Source organism: Mustela erminea, chromosome 21 (genome assembly GCF_009829155.1).
Source record: "Mustela erminea isolate mMusErm1 chromosome 21, mMusErm1.Pri, whole genome shotgun sequence".
Taxonomy (NCBI): Eukaryota; Metazoa; Chordata; class Mammalia; order Carnivora; family Mustelidae; genus Mustela; species Mustela erminea.
The window spans coordinates 33,082,458-33,098,513 of record NC_045634.1 but is presented as its reverse complement, the minus strand read 5'-3'; the positions used below and the strand labels follow the sequence as shown (position 1 = coordinate 33,098,513).

Sequence of the window (16,056 nt, the reverse complement as noted above, 5' to 3'; positions counted from 1 at the left end):
ACCTACTAGGCCTCCTGACCTAAATGCTGTCAATGTAACAGCAAACAATTTAGGCAAAGTCCCTGCGTTTTTCTAGTGGAAACAATGACGGAGAGAGAAAGAGAGAAAAATGAAGAGATGTCGGGTGTGGCTGACGGTGTCGAGAGGACTGAAGCAGGCTAAGGATAAGAGAAAGTAGCCAGAAAAGAGTTGGTATTTGTGCAGTGTGACCAGGAAGGGCTCTGACAGTATTTAATCAGCGCTCTGAAGTAAGCAAAGGAGAGACACATGGACATCTGGGACAAGGGTATGTCAGATGCAGAGACCAGGACTTAGACTCGGTTTTACATTGACTCTCTAGTTATAGATTTTTTTTTAAAGATTTTATTTCTTTATCAGAGAGAGAGAGAGAGAGAGAGAAAGCACAAGCAGGGGGAGCAGTAGGTGGGAGAGAGAAGCAGGCTCCCTGCTGAGTAGGAAGCCCGATGGGGACTCCATCCCAGGACCCGGGATCATGACCTGAACTGAAGGCAGACACTTAACCGAATGAGCCACCCAGGCGCCCCCTCTACTTACAGATTTCATGCAAAGCAGATTCTTCCTGCGAGTACCTGGGAGAAGGTGCGTACCAATCAATGGCAGCAGGGAGCACAGTCATCCCCTCTGTGTGATTCTGTGGCACGGACACAGCCTGAGAAAGGACATCTATGGCATAATCACAGAGTGCTTCCTCCATGTGTCTAATATCAAAGGAGAAATTTAATGCAGAGTAGATTTCATTCCCAAATCGACTTTCAATTTGTTGTAGTTAAAAGCAGTCTCCACCAGAGGTCAGCAGAACACCAAGAATGAATTGGTGATTTTCAAAGTTACCCAGTCTTGATTCTTGACTAAGCTTCATCTCAGTGGAATTGTTACTTCTCTTTCTTTCTTTCCTGTTTTTCAAAAGCTTAATTTAAATGCCAAGTCTTTGCAAACATTTTGTTGTTTTTGTTATATAGTTAGATCTTGGTAATAAATTCTGTTTTTTATTTTTCAGTGTTCCAAGATTCATTGTTTATGCACCACACCCAGTGCTCCATGCAATACGTGCCCTCCTTAATACCCACCATCGGACTTTTTAGGGTGACTCACCACCCAGGTTGGCGTGGGCCTAGGGCAGGTGTCAGAACACAGGACATGGGACGTCCCATGCCAGAATCAGAAAAGTCCTAAGCAAAGTGGGAGTGAGCGGTCACCTACTGCAGTGACTCCTAATGTTTATGTTTAGCAAGCCCTTTTGTTCTTTTTTCTTTTTTTAATTTAGAAGTCCAGGCAACAGAGCATTCTGATTCAGAAGGCCTAGAAAGCTGAATTTTTAACAAGCTCCTTGACAGTTTGGCTATAAGAAGACCTAGGTTTTAGAAACACCAGTTTTAAGATTTTTATTTATATTCTTTGGAAAGGGGGGTATGCGATATTAGTTTAAGAATATAAACTCACTGTGATTGAGAACCATATAGTATAATGATCAAAATAGTTTTTACTAGGCAATAAGTAATTTATCTTTATTTACATTGATTTATATGTAAAAATAAGTATTTTTCCACCCATTAGAGATTAAAAACCAGTAATTTAGAACTCACACTACTGTCTAAATTATAATCATAATAGCGATGATGTATTGATTGGCTGCTATATGCTTAAAATATAATCCTGATGTGGGGCTTGATTCCAGGACTGCAGGGTAATGACCGGAGCCAAAGGCAGATGCTTAACTGACTGAGCCACCCAGGCACCCCTGTGTTTTATACTTAGAGATTAGGATACTATAGCTCAAAGATGTTGAATAAGTTTCCTGCACAAAACAACTAGAAAATGGCAACCTGGTATTTAACCATAAGTCTAGGACTAAAAAACTCATTTTCTTTTTGTTAAAATAACCATGCAGTCTCCAAATTTTAACTTTTAGGATTTTTCAGTGCGACTTCTCCAGGCATTGGTGGAAAAATGAAAGAGACCATATTTAGGGGAGTCTGGGTGGCTCAGTCAGTTCTGTGTTTGACTCTTGATTTCAGCTCACGGCCATGATCTCAGGGTCGTGGGATCAAGCCTGGTGCTCATAGGAGGGTTTGTGTGAGATTTTCTCCTTCTGCCCCTCCTCACCACTCCTCTCTAAAATAAATAAATTCTTTAAAAAATAAAAATTGAAAAAACCAAAAAGGCTATAGTTATTACTCATAAAGTGAACCTCTGAAGTACTTTTCCCTCAGAAATAATTAATGCATGTCTTAGGTATCCATTCAAGACCCCAGAAAAAAGCAGGAGTCATCTTTCTGAAATATCAGTTAGAGTTGATAGTAAATGTTTAATTTAAAAGTATTTTGTATTAAAAATATGGATATATTTTATGGCATCAAATGTGAAATTCTCATAAATTCCTAATATTGTTAGAAACTTCCAAAAAATGTTACAGTCACAGAATGCTCTCATTCACGCCCCCTCCATTTTTAGGGAAAAACTTGGAAAACACTGATATAATTGATACTCTTATTTCAAAGCTCTTTTAGGTTTGTAAACTATATTTTGTATGTATATATACAAACAAAATATATGTGTGTGTGTGTGTGTGTGTGTGTGTGTGTGTGTGTGTGTGTTTGTTTCAATGCAAAAGACATTGGTACCAGTCGGATGAAATCTAGAAGGAGAAGAGGGTCAAAGCCGGGGTCTAAGGGATGGTCAGCCCTAACAATGGCTGAAATGTTTGCACGGCAACGATGCTGAGGCATCAACCAATTATGTCAAAGCATGTCTTGAAAACTGAGAGAGGTCCATTTTGAAGGAATGGGGGGAGGAAGATGAAGAAGAAGAACCAAGGTACAAATGTACAATGTCGGCACTGATTCTATTGATGTGAGAGAACCTTCTAACTAAGGGGACAGTTGGAAAAACCTTCTTTACTCCTTATCAGCTTAGATCAGATTTGGCAAAACCGCATCCCTGCCGTGGCCAAGCCAGTACTGTAACTAGTATAGGGGGGGCGGGGCGTAAGAGGAAAGACAGGAGCAGCCGCTGGTGGAGAGGAAAGTCTACCTCCTCTGGTCCTCCGGGAGAAGGGCCCCATGCTGCCAATGCTCTGATTTGTGTAGGAAAGCTGGAACGATGGAGTTTTACAGTAAAATCTCCTGCTTCTGGCTTCCAACTAGGAGTGCATCGAGCGAGGGGGGCCATGCCCAGGGGACCCACAATGCAGTGGCAAGTGGTGGGAGAACTGGAAGACAGGCAGCGTGGCAGGGTCCGAGGTAGGACGGAATGCTCTGCAAAGATGCAGAGGAAGTGCTTGGGTTTCATTGGCTCAGCTCCAAATAGCTAAGAAGAATCACAGCTTTCAGGGTTGGACTGTAACATTGCTGGCTTGAGTAGATTTTTAGGAGTGAGCAGTCAAATGAGGCGGCTAGGGATCAAGTCTGGCCACCAAGTCGGATGCGACTTCCGTTTCCTTCAGGGCAGCCAACAGAACTCACATTTACTAAGGATGCAATAGTGCCATCTAATGGCAACTCAAAATCATCACTTAAAAATCCCTAGAAAAGTGGCTCAGTGGGTTAATAACGCCTCTGCCTTCAGCTCAGGTCATGATCCCAGGGTCCTGGGATCCAGCCCTGCATCAGGCTCTCTGCTCAGTGGGAAGCCTGCTTCTCCCTTTCTCTGCGTGCCTCTCTGCCTACTTGTGATCTGTATCAAATAAATTTTAAAAAGCTTAAAAAAAATCCCTAGAAAAGACATGGACAGACACTTCTCCTAAGAAGACATATGAATGGCTAACAGACACATGAAAAAAATGTTCAACGGCATTAGCCATCAGGGAAATGCAAATCAAACCACAATGAGATACCACCTTACACCAGTTAGAATGGCCAAAATTAACAAGACAGGAAACAACAAATGCTGGCGAGGAGGTGGAGAAAGGGGAACCCTCTTACACTGTTGGTGACTATACAAACTGTTACAGCCACTCTGGAAAACAGTATGGAGGTTCCTCAAGACATTAAAAATAGAACTGTCCTATGACCTTACAATTGCATTACTTGATATTTACCCCCAAGCTACGGATATAGTAAAAAGAAGGGGTACATATACCCCAATGTTCATAGCAGCTTATGTCCACGATAGCCAAACTGTGGAAAGAGCTGAGGTGTCCATCGACAGGTGAATGGATAAAGAAGATGTGGTCCATGTATACATTGGACTATCACTCAGCCATCAGAAAGGATGAATACCCACCAATTGCACCAACATGGGTGGAACTGGAGGGGATTATGTTAAGTGAAATAAGTCACGCAGAGAAAAACAATCATCATATGGTTTCACTCATATGTGGATCATAAGGAATAGCACAAAGGACCACAGGGGAAGGGAGGGAAAACTGAAAGTGAAGAAATCGGAGAGGGGGACAAATCATGATAGGCTCTGGACTCTGGGAACCAAACTGAGGTTATAGAAGGGAGGGGGTGAGGCGCTGGGGGGGTGGGGTAACCAGGTGATGGGCATTTAGGAGCACACATGAGGTGAGCACTGGGTGTTATATGCAACTAATGAATCATTGAACACTACATCAAAAACTGATGAGGTACTATATGCTGGCTAATTGAACATAATAAAAAAATTAAAAATTAAAAAATTAAAATTAGAAATTAAAAACATAAAAATTTAAAATTTAAAAAATCACTAGAAAAATGATGATTGTCCTGACAACGTATCACTGTTTCAGATAATGTTAGAGACCTTATTTTTAAATTCCATACCTTAATCAAACTAGGAATCAACCAGGATTTTTTTAAATTATTATTAAAAGATTAATATGTTTCCCACTATATATAACTATAACATACTCCACTTGTTCCCTCACCAAAAAATCTCAAGTATGAATCACTGTCAGTCTGACAATAAAGATTTTGGAATAGTGGTGGTGACTAAATTTTCTTTTAATGCTTTGATAGCTACTAGATGATTCTAGTTTACAGTCATACCAATGAGCATAAGCTCATAAGCTCAGTCTTAAAAATTATTTCAGCCCTCTGATGCCCTGAGATTTTCTTTGTTACCCTAGAGAAACCGCATGGGATGTTTGTTAGGAATCAATGAAGTCAATTAAAGTCTACGTATTTGTCACCTCTATGAGTATAAATGTGTGCCCAAATGTCACCAACACAAGCTGTTGAAAAGACAATAAAAATCTATACATTGACTATAGCCCATCCTCCTGGATGGCTAATTCTAACCCAATTCATTGTTTTTGAGCTGTTTTGCACTTCTTTCTAAATTGTAGGTAACTGATAGGTATCTAAGGTATGTCCTCTCTGGTAAGGATGGAACTGACTTCCTTTTCCTCCCAAAACACATTGTTGGCCTCCGTTGGAAATTCATTTCAATATTTTTTTGCACTATATAAATTTTTGATGTTCTGAATTTTCCTTTAAACTGTTTATAACATTTACCTACCTCTTTCCTTTATGAGTAAAATTCTTAAAACTGGGGAGGTGGTACATAATTCAATAACAAATTTCCCAACATTAACCATGTTTTCAAGAAGTGAAGGGGAAAGTCCTTTTGTATACTAAGAACAACTATTCTAAAGTGCTCTGGCAATTAAAGGGTTACAGACAGCTTATAAATTAATCCCTAAGGATCTTGCCTCATGACCACTAAGTTTCAACTTAAAAATGAGGCATTTTTCAGTGCACGGGTTTGAAAAGCTAAAAACAACCATCCTGTCAAGTTTTAACTTAACAAATATAAATTAAAAATTTTTAAACATTAATTCAACAAAGCAACTTATGTAAGTGGCAAATATTACACATTCACTTACTTGTTTGTTAAGCATTCAGGAAAAATTTGCTTATTTACTTTGCCCACACTTTACTTTGAGGGAAAAAAAATTCAATATTAACTTCTCTAGAAGAGGATTTGAATCGGTTGCTTTCTTATTTCTTTTTGATCTTTAAAAAAGCCAAGACTGTGATATAGCTGTGGAATCAGGATGACATAGTGAAAAGGGAGTGTGGAAAAACAATATGCAAAAAAAATGGACATACTTTTTATTAATTTAACCTGTTGTGCATTGTTTTCCTACTTAATGGAGTGTGTATTCAGAGCATTTTCTCTCTCTCTCTCTCTCTCTCTGTGTGTGTGGTTTTGGTTTGGTTTGGTTTTTAGGTTTTTTGTTTTGTTTTGTTTTTTGGCAGGATGGCTATGATTGGGAATACAGTAACACAGAAGAAATCCTCTGAGGTATAATTTTAAAATCGCTCTCCAAAAGCATAGCTAAAGGAAATTCGGCCATGAGCTGAACAAGCTTTCTGGATGCTAGATTTTTTATTATTGTTTATGATCTTAAGCATTTTTAAAACAGGTAAAAAGTTATCAAGAGCCCTTCAACCCAGTGTAACTAAAGATTAAAATTGTGGCTTAAAAATGTTGACAGTCCTCTCTAGAGTCAGAAAGCTTTGTCTTAGGGGCCAAAGTCTTCTGAGATATTTTCAGCGAATTGCTTCATCCGGGACTCCCGTTCATAGCAACATCTTGACTTGTTTTCATAGGGAAATGGTCTAACATATTTTCCAGAACCAGAAATCTGAACTTTGCTGGATTTTGCCTGGGCTTAGTCTGTCACACTGCATCAGGGCATTATATATACTTCTTTAATGCTATTTATAAAGCTTTGATAAATTTCATTAAATACATAGAGAGTAAAATACATATTACACACACACATGAATTGAGTGCCCATTTTGGGAGTTTTTAGATTTAGGGAGTCAGAGTATTTATCTCAGATAAAAATTTCCTGTACGGGGGCACCTGGGTGGCTCAGTGGGTTAAGCTTCTGCCCTTCGTTCAGGTCATGGTCCCAGGGTCCTGGGATCCAGCCTGGTCTCAGGCTCCCTGCTCAGTGGGGAGCCTGCTTCTCCCACTGCCCTCCCTTCCTTCATGCTCTATCTCTCTCAAATAAATAATTAGAACCTTTTAAAAAGTTTCCTTTATCTTCTACCAAAGAATATTTCCAATATAAGCTGAAAATATATTATTATTTAAAAGGAACATGGCAAAATGAAGGGCATAAACTCAGGTGACTATCCAAGAAAAGAATGATTTTTATTCATGTTTCTATCAACTCCCAATATTCTTTTTTTTTCTTTTAAAGATTTTATTCATTCGTTTGACAGAGAGAGAGGGAGAGAGAGAGATTAAAAGTAGGCAGAGAGGCAGGCAGAGAGAGAGGGGGAAGCAGTCTCCCTGCCAGGCAGAGAGCCGGATGTGGGGCTCGATCCCAGGACCCTGAGATCATGACCTGAGCTGAAGGCAGAGGCTTAACCTACTGAGCCACTCAGCAACTCCCCACTCCCAATATTCAATGCAAATATATGTTCAAACAGTATCTCCCATTTTCCTAAAGAAATTTATTCACATAATTTTTCTTCAGTCTGATGGGTCAACTGTATAGTACTGGGACAGTTCAATATTAACTATGGACAGTTAGCTATCTACCAAGGTCAAGTAATCATAATTGAGATAAAATTTACTCACGGTGAAGTATATCTTTGGCATAGTGGTAATAGATTCAGAGCATAGTGGGGCATTTTGCCGTGGGGTTCTCTCCCCTTGACATTCCCCAGACCTTGAGCTGAGCCGCGCACATTTTCAAGGTCATGCTAGAAAAAATGATAGATAGGAAGACAGATGGATACATAGACAGATGACTTTAGATACACCAAGAATCATCATGCATTGTTGAGTCACAGTTTTAGACATATAACGACTTGCCAGTGGGGTACTAATAATCATTTAACAACTAGCTTTCTGGGAAAAAGAAAAACAATGTGTACATAGACACATGTACATAATTTTACTTTGGGTGTGATGCATGTAACTTACACACAGCACAATATGCAATAGTCTGAATTTTATAGTCCATGTAGCCAATTGATTTTCACAGAATTCTTTCATTAATTCTCACCAAATTCTTCTCATCATAGTCAGGTTATGGTTGCAACTGAAAAATGAACACAGTGACTTACAGTTGACTTTAATGCTGATTAATATTTTTTATGCTAATGAGTAAGTCAAAAGCAAAACAATGGAGGCTTGTTCATCATTGCCCTAAGCAGCTTCTTGGCAGCACTGGATAATAGTTTTTGAATACTGGAAGCCGAGTTCCTCAATTTTTGTGCTATGTGCTGTGTAACAACTATATCCTACTTTATTGTTTTAAGATTTTATTTATTTATTTATTTGACAGAGAGAGAGAGAGAGAGAGAAAGCACAAGCAGGGGGAGTGGCAGGCAGATGGTGAGGGAGAAGCAGGCTTCCCGCTGAGCAGGGAGCCCCATGTGGGGCCGATCCCAGGACCCTGAGATCATGACCTGAGCCGAAGGCAAATGCTTAACCTACTGAGCCACCCAGGTGCCCCAATGCATCCCACTTTACAGTTGGATTGCATTGTTGATATCGTCCCCATTGCTTTCTTAAGTTTATGCCAGAGATGGGCAGAGAGCCTGTATGTCAAATCCAGCAGCCTCCTGTTCTTGTAAATAACGTTTTCTGGAGGGGCGCCTGGGTGGCTCAGTGGGTTAAGCCCTGCCTTCAGCTCAGGTCAGGATCTCAAGGTCCTAGGATCAAGCCCTGCATTAGGTTCTCTGCTCAGCAGGGAGCCTGCTTCCCCTTCTCTCTCTGCCTGCCTATCTGCCTACTTGTGATCTCTCTGTTAAATAAATAAAAATCTTTTTTTAAAAAAAATAACGTTTCCTGGAGACACGGTCACATCCATTCCTTTATGCATTATCTGACTGCTTCTGAGCTACAGCAGCAGAACTGAGTAGTTGAGATAGAGGTTGTACGACTTGCAAAGCCTTAAACATCTATTCTCTGGCTCTTTACAGGATCAGTTTTCTGACTCCCAAAATAAACCACCAGTTAGCGAGAGAACTTTCTGTGATAATCAAACTGTCTTTATCTGTGCTGCTTAATACAGCGGCCACCCAAGCACAAGTGACTACTGAGCACTTGAAATGGGGCCATGGTGACTGAGGAGCTAAGGTAAATTTCTATTGAAATTAATTTAAATTTATATAACTGTATTTTGCTGGTATACACTATGTTACATGGCGTAGGTGACCACACCCTGATTTGTAGCATTTGCTCATTTCTGGAGTATAAATACATCCCCTGGGGCCAGTTTCAAGCCACCAGTGTGATATCATTGAATGACAGGTTGAAAAGAAATACACAATATCGTACTGTATTTCTACCACACAGACCTGACATAAATAGACATAAATAATGTCAAGAGCATAGACAAAAGTAAAATATTAAGAAAAAATTAGGAACTGCTAAGTTTTGAGTATTACTTTGTTTTTGTTAAAATTTTTAAATTATAAGTTTGTATCATTTAATTTTAATAGTAGTTGTGCTTAACAACGGATGGCAAAATTCCTGAAAAATATTAGCAGTTGTCTCTCCGGAGCCAGAACAATCTGGCTTCAGCAGCCTCCTGAGGGAATGTACCCCATGCTTTACTACTATATGCAAATTAAATTGAACCGAAAAAAGATATTAAGGACTTAAGGTGAGTGAAAGAGAACGCTGAAAATGTGTGTTCGTCTGACACTCATCTGTGATAGTGGATATACAGCCAAAGGCAAGGCATTTTCAGTTGTGCAAAGAACAGTGTGTTACGGGAGAGCGGAAGCGACAGAATACGGCTTTATAACCTGGGATTTCGGATCCTTGAAAGGGCTTCAGATGAACCCTCTGAAATTGCAGGCAAATCTTACCTGAATATACAGAAAACATTTTGCTAGAAATAAGTCAACATTTCTGGGTGCTGGGGAATCATGATTTTGAGAATTTTAAAACTGAAGGGGTTAGCCTCACTGAAAAGCACACTGGAGAATTAAATTAAATATAATGAGTTGGGGCTGAAAACATAAGCCTTGTGGATTTCCAGACTGAAGCAGGTAAAAGCCAATGAGAGTTGGGTCTACCTGAGAAACTGAGTCTAGGGTGCTCCTATGAGCCTGGGGCAGAAGCCAGACTCACCACTTTGAAACTGCTTGCAATAAAGAATTTATCAATCCAAACGTGTACTGAAGGATTTGTATAAAATTCAGTACAGAGGGACAATAGGAAAAAATAGGAAAAGAAAAAGTGATAAAGATATATGCCAGGTAGATTTGACAACTCTAATGTAGGTCCACTTGAAATTTTAGAGGAGGGAGATAGGATAAACATTGAAATGAATTATAACTGAGAATTCTTCACAATTAAGATTTGGAGACATATTTGCAATGGGTATATCAAACAAAAATTAACATCCCATTGTATTTAAACAATGACAAATCAATAAGTAAAAGTTAAACAAATAAAGAAAAAATAATCAAAGGAAATGGATAATTTGTAAACAAGAAAAGATGTTCCATTTCAACAAATTTAGGAAATATATACTTAAATGATAAGAAGATGCCATTTTGTATTTACTAGATTAAAAATACTGGAAATGTAAACTTGGTGAGGATATGGGGCAGGAAAAACATTTATATACTGCTGGTTATGGCAAAAATGGGGGAGGTACACACATATCATGACCCAGCAAACCCACTTCGTGGTCTGAGAAACTCATAGACAAGCACACATACAAGGAGTTTCGCTGCATTTTGCAATACAGAAAAGTTCACGCAACTTAAACTCTCAATAGATAAATACATTGTGACCATATATTTGTACACTGAGATCCAGGTCAATCAAAATGAACAAATTATAATCACACATACCAATACATATAAAATTAAAAAAATAATGACAGGAAACAAATTAGAATGTATGTTAATCTGTTAGATTAGTTACATCTAACTAGATGCAACATAATCCATTGATAAGAGAAAAAAGGTATGATTTTACTTTATCCAGTTCATGTTTTTTTTTAAGACTTGGTACAAATATGACAGAAGCCTACCTTTTGCTAAGTACAAATGTTTATTGTAGTGTTCTCTGTATTTCCTTCTTTAAAAACTTTATAATTTAAAAATTTTAAAAGATTCAATCAATATTACTCTAGAGATAAAATCTCAAATTTTATGAAATTATTGGTTAATTAATTTTAAGACATTTTGGTATCTCATAAAGTCCAGAGTGATGTAAGATAGGTAATACATTTCATAGTAACAGAAATGTTCATTTCATATACGTTATATATATATATTTTATATATGTTATGTATATGTATATATACACACATTAATAGCAAAATTATAGAAGTATATTTTTTTAAGTAATTTTTTTTTAAGATTTTATTTATTTATCAGAGAGAGAGAGGGAGAGAGAGTGAGCACAGGCAGACAGAATGGCAGGCAGAGGCAGAGGGAGAAGCAGGCTCCCTGCTGAGCAAGGAGCCCGATGTGGGACTCGATCCCAGGACGCTGGGATCATGACCTGAGCTGAAGGCAGCTGCTTAACCAACTGAGCCACCCAGGCGTCCCTAGAAGTATATTTTTTAAAAGCCATTTCAAGTTTTAAAAGTGTGTTTGCATATAGTAAGCTTTTAAGTATTCAGTTCTCTACATCGTTAATATACAGTTGGATCAGCTTTTTTTTGTCATGCTTGTTTCTGTTCTCTTACCATTTTTACATTAAAACTGGTGTGAGGGGCTCCTGGGTGGCTCAGTCAGTTAAGTGTCTGACTCTTGATTTTGGTTCAGGTCATGATCTGAGGATTGTAGACTGAGCCCCACATCGGGCTCTACGTTCAGAATGGATTGTGTTTGAGATTCTCTCTCTCCCTTTCCTTCCGCCCCTCCCCCTGTGCTCTCTTTCTCTCTAATCATCTTTTTTAAAAATTAAAAAAAAAATAGCGTGAAAGGGCTTTTTATTAAAAAGTGAATCTAAAGCATTTTGGCTTACTTTTCTAAAAATTTAAGTGTAAAAAGTCTTTCCTGGTTGGTTTTTTATTTAGAATATCCATTAAAGGAGCACCAGGGTGGCTCAGTTGTTGAGCATCTGCTTTGGCTCAGGTCATGATCCCAGTGTCCTGGGATCAGGCCCCACATCAGGCTCTCTGGTTAGGAGGCTGCTTCTCCCTCTCCAGCTCCCTCTGCTCGTGCTCCCTCTCTCGCTGTCTCTGTCATAAATAAATAAAATCTTAAAAAAAAAAAACCACACCCACTCAGAAGACACTTGCCACATTAAATAGCACTGACTACCTTTTCAAAGCCACTGCCCTCAAAGACCACACCTCACCTTGAAAATGAATTGACCGGACTTATTAGAGTCCCCTAATTATTGTGCTTTAAATTTCATCCTGAAGAACTCTGTGTACTCTAAGTGTTAAATGAACTAAGGATTGCCCTGAAACTACCAGTCAGCCAGAATGACTGACAACTTTTTTCACTGTGTGATGAGAACATCACATTAAATATTTGTTGAATAAAGAATGAAAATCAGAGTAAAGAGATCTTTCCCTTAGGAATTAGGTTATATTGTTTCTCTGGGTTCTCGATCTAACTATATTTGTGATTGTTTAAAGTACCCTTTTATTTTATCTATTTTTTAGAAGATTTTTATTTATTTGTGACAGAGAAAGCGAGACACAGAGCAGGAACAGGTAGAGGGACAGAGGGAGAAGCAGACTCCCCACTGAGCAGGGAGCCTACAGAGGGGCTCGATCCCAGGACTCTGGGATCCTGACCTGAGCAAAAGGCAGATGCTTAACTGACTGAGCCACCCAGGAGCCCCTGAATTTCCCTTTTAAAACCAATGAACCAAGTCACATAAAAGGGAGAAGCGAACTCAGCTGGGAATCGGGGCTCATGACATCAGTTCTGCTACTAACATAGCTGTCTGGGCTTGACAACTTCTATGGCTTTCCAGGCCTCAGCACCTTCATCTTTAAACTGTGAATTCATAACCAGATACTTTTTAATGTTTCATTTACTTTCATGATTCCTAACTGGAGGGCTGGAGCAATTTTGAATAAATGAGACGTAAAAGACTTTTCTATCCAACTAAAGGGCCAAGCTAGACATTTTGTCTTGACAACTCTTTCTCTTCATGTGTATTACCGACTATTTAGCACTGTGCCCGGCAAATATCAGTGGTAAATGAAAATGTTAGTCTATTCTCCCCAAAATGTTCCTTACAATTTCCCTCTTCCTCATTCTTATTTTTGTTGTCCTAATTCAGGCCATTAGCATCTTTTTCATGAACTACTGCATTTTCTCCTAATCCACCATGCTTTTCATTTCTCTGTACCCCTTTCACCTCCAACATTTCCAGGGTATCCTTCCTCAAGCCCTGATTTTAGGGGTTAAAGTCTAACCTAAACAGGAAGTCCAATATCTTCCTCAATCTGGTTTTCTTATTTTTCCAGTTTAATCTTTTTACCAACTTCGTTCTTCCCTCCTATCTTTAGACATCCAGTCTCCCCTCCTCCAGACAAGGCAAAGAAGTTGCCTTGTTAAATCGGTCATGTGTTTCCCCCATTTTGTGCTTTGGGCCACACTGTCTCTGCTCCACATGTCTGCTCCCCTTCTCCTTCAAGTGAAACCTATTTATTTTTTCATTCCTGTTCAAATATCACTTTTTTAAAGATTTTATTTACTTATTTGAGAGAGAGAGAGAGAGCAAGCATGAACAAGGAAGAGAGGGAGAAGGACAAGCAGCCGTCCTCACACATCACCCTTATTGAAAGTGTCTCTGAATACACTGGGAGAAAATTTCTCCCTCCCTCACCTGGAATCCTCTCCTAGGACTTTTACACAACTGTATTTCAGAACCTACCTTGACTCATACTTAGTGCTGCCCTCTCTACTTTCACTGTTATGTCATGTGCTAATTTATTTATCCATCCATCCACTCATCGGTTATTAAAGATCTGCTACTCACCAAGCACGTTGTTAGAATGCAGGCGTGAGGGGCGCCTGGGTGGCTTAGTGGGTTAAGCCTCTGCCTTCAGCTCTGGTCATGATCCCAGGGTCCTGGAATGGAACCCAGCATTGGGCTCTCTGCTTGGTGGGGAGCCTGCTTCCTCCTGTCTGCTGGCTGCTCTGCCTACTTCTGATCTGTCAAATAAATAGGATACAAAAAAAAAAAAAGAATGTAGGCATGAGCTGTGAAAATGGATTCCAGTTTTCAAGCAAGTGTACTGTCTATGTGGAGAGGCAACTTTAAATAAATTTTAATCTGCAAAATAGAATATTAAGTGCTGTGGTAGGGTATGGTCTGCAGAGGATACTCTGGAAGAAAAGAGGAGAAAAATCTTATGGCACAGGTGGGTAGAGATTATGCCCAGAGAATTTCCCTGGCCGGAGGAATTAATTTATTAACAATCCAGAGTCTAACCTAGCATTAAAGCTCAGTGAATGTTCTTAAATACACTTTGTCCCGGAATGCACGAAGGCTTGTTGTCGCCAGTGTGTTTGATAAGGGCTGTGAGCAGTGAAGATACTTCAGAGATCTGAAGAAATTATGAACACAGTACCCAGCATTTCCACCGCACCAGACTTCCCCAAGGAAAATGTTCTGCACACACTGAAGGCAGGTATATTAACTGCACATAACTCCTCTAATAAAGACAAATGGTTGCCTCCAAGGGGTCCCCCCGCGAGCTGAGCCCACTCAGACAAACAGCCCCGGGCACTCATAGCGGTTCAGGGGGTGACAGCCCCAGAGCCGGGCAGCCTGGCCTCCTCGGAGGCTCGCCGCCCTCTGCGCGCCGCTCCAGGAGACGCCCCGAGTTACTGCGGGCTTGACTCCCTCTCCTCGGAAGTGCAGACGCAGGATGTGGCAACCGTCCGGTTCCGGGAACGCTGGGGGTTCGCCGCTTTCCTTCACTTTGGGCCTCCCGGTAAACTCCGCAGCAGCCCCGCCCAATGCCCGGGAACCGCGTCCTCCGCGCAGACTCCCCGTTGCTAGGTAACCAAGCTCCCGCACACACGTCTCCGCGGGTCGGGAGTCGCCACCGCCTCCCAGCCGGGCGCTCCAATCAGGGACCGGCATGTCTGTCACGTGGCCCGCGGGGGCGGGCCCAGGAGAGTCGGGCGCTAGGTCCGGCGCTAGGAGCCGCCTCCCCGCCCCACGGAACCCGCGGTCCCGCCGCCCCGCCCCCGGAGCCCGAGGCACGCCGCGGGGGAGGCTGGGGAGCGCTCGGGCCGTGCTCGCGCCGCCGCCGCGCCCGCATCAGCACCTCCCGCTGTTCGCAGCTGCGGTCGCCGCCTTTTCCAGGTAAGGGGCCGCGGGGCGCCGGGGGAAAGGGGGGCTGGCGCAGGCGTGAAGAGGGGTCTTGGAGGCGGCGTGGCGTCGCGGGAGCGGGCGTGTCACCGCGCCCGTGAGGATAGCAGAGCGCGTGCTGCACGCCCTCCCGGGCTTTGCGCACGACAGCCCGATGCGTGACTCCCCGGAGTTTTAGGGTCACGCACCTGATGATCACGAGGCACAAGCAGCAGCCAGCGTGTGTCTGGACACCTGAGCTGCCCCTGCACTGTGAACTGACCATTATTCTGATTTTTAAGGTAATTAAGTATATGCATGTCCGGAGTCCGGACTGTATGCCCGCCGGGCACCTGTGTGTAGATTTCCCACCCTCTGGGAGATGGTCTTACTAGGTTGTACCGAGAAGGCTTTGAGTGAGACGGAAGTGGGTACCAGAAAAGGACAGTATTGAAGGTGAGAGCAATAGTGTTTGGTAAATCATAAAAAATACAGTCTTTCCTGTTTTTCCACACCCTCCCAGATTTTTGTCTGCAAATATTAAAAGGAGCCAAACTTAAGATGACTTTTACTCTTTTAAAAGCAATGGATGTGAATGAAATGTAGTGACCACTTTGTGTACCACTTGTGTTTGTAACTTCTCCTGGCTGATTGACTGATGGCAGTCTTGAACGAGGGCTTGAAGAGAGAGTGACCGTTTCTGAATCTTGCACTGAGCATTTCGGGAACACCCCTGAGAGGAACGCGTTTTCCCTCCCAGGTTTTATAACCAAAGTTAGAAGTCCTTCTTGAATAGTTTAAGTAACCTCAGGTTACTTTAAAAACCTTTAGGTTTTCTCTACA

General features: G+C 41.2%; 1 protein-coding gene and 1 long non-coding RNA gene across 4 annotated transcripts in view; one reads left to right on the top strand and one right to left on the bottom strand.

Annotated features, from left to right (window-relative positions):
* Positions 1–506: 506 nt before the first annotated feature.
* LOC116581633 lies at positions 507–13,938 on the bottom strand. Of its 2 annotated transcripts, none has more exons than XR_004282141.1 (3): positions 13,891–13,938; positions 7,543–7,667; positions 507–914 (listed from the first exon to the last, which is right to left on the bottom strand). It is a non-coding gene; the product is annotated as an uncharacterized LOC116581633 (long non-coding RNA). The 2 variants fall into 2 exon arrangements; XR_004282142.1 differs by having other exon boundaries at positions 507–719.
* A 1,173-nt stretch (positions 13,939–15,111) lies between these two features.
* Positions 15,112–16,056, top strand: part of WDR17 (WD repeat domain 17) — a 107,727-nt gene continuing 106,782 nt past the window's right edge. For both annotated transcript variants that reach the window (XM_032329119.1, XM_032329118.1), the window contains exon 1: positions 15,112–15,228. The gene's annotated coding sequence lies outside the window, so the exon portion shown is untranslated. The remainder of the gene's footprint in view (positions 15,229–16,056) is intronic.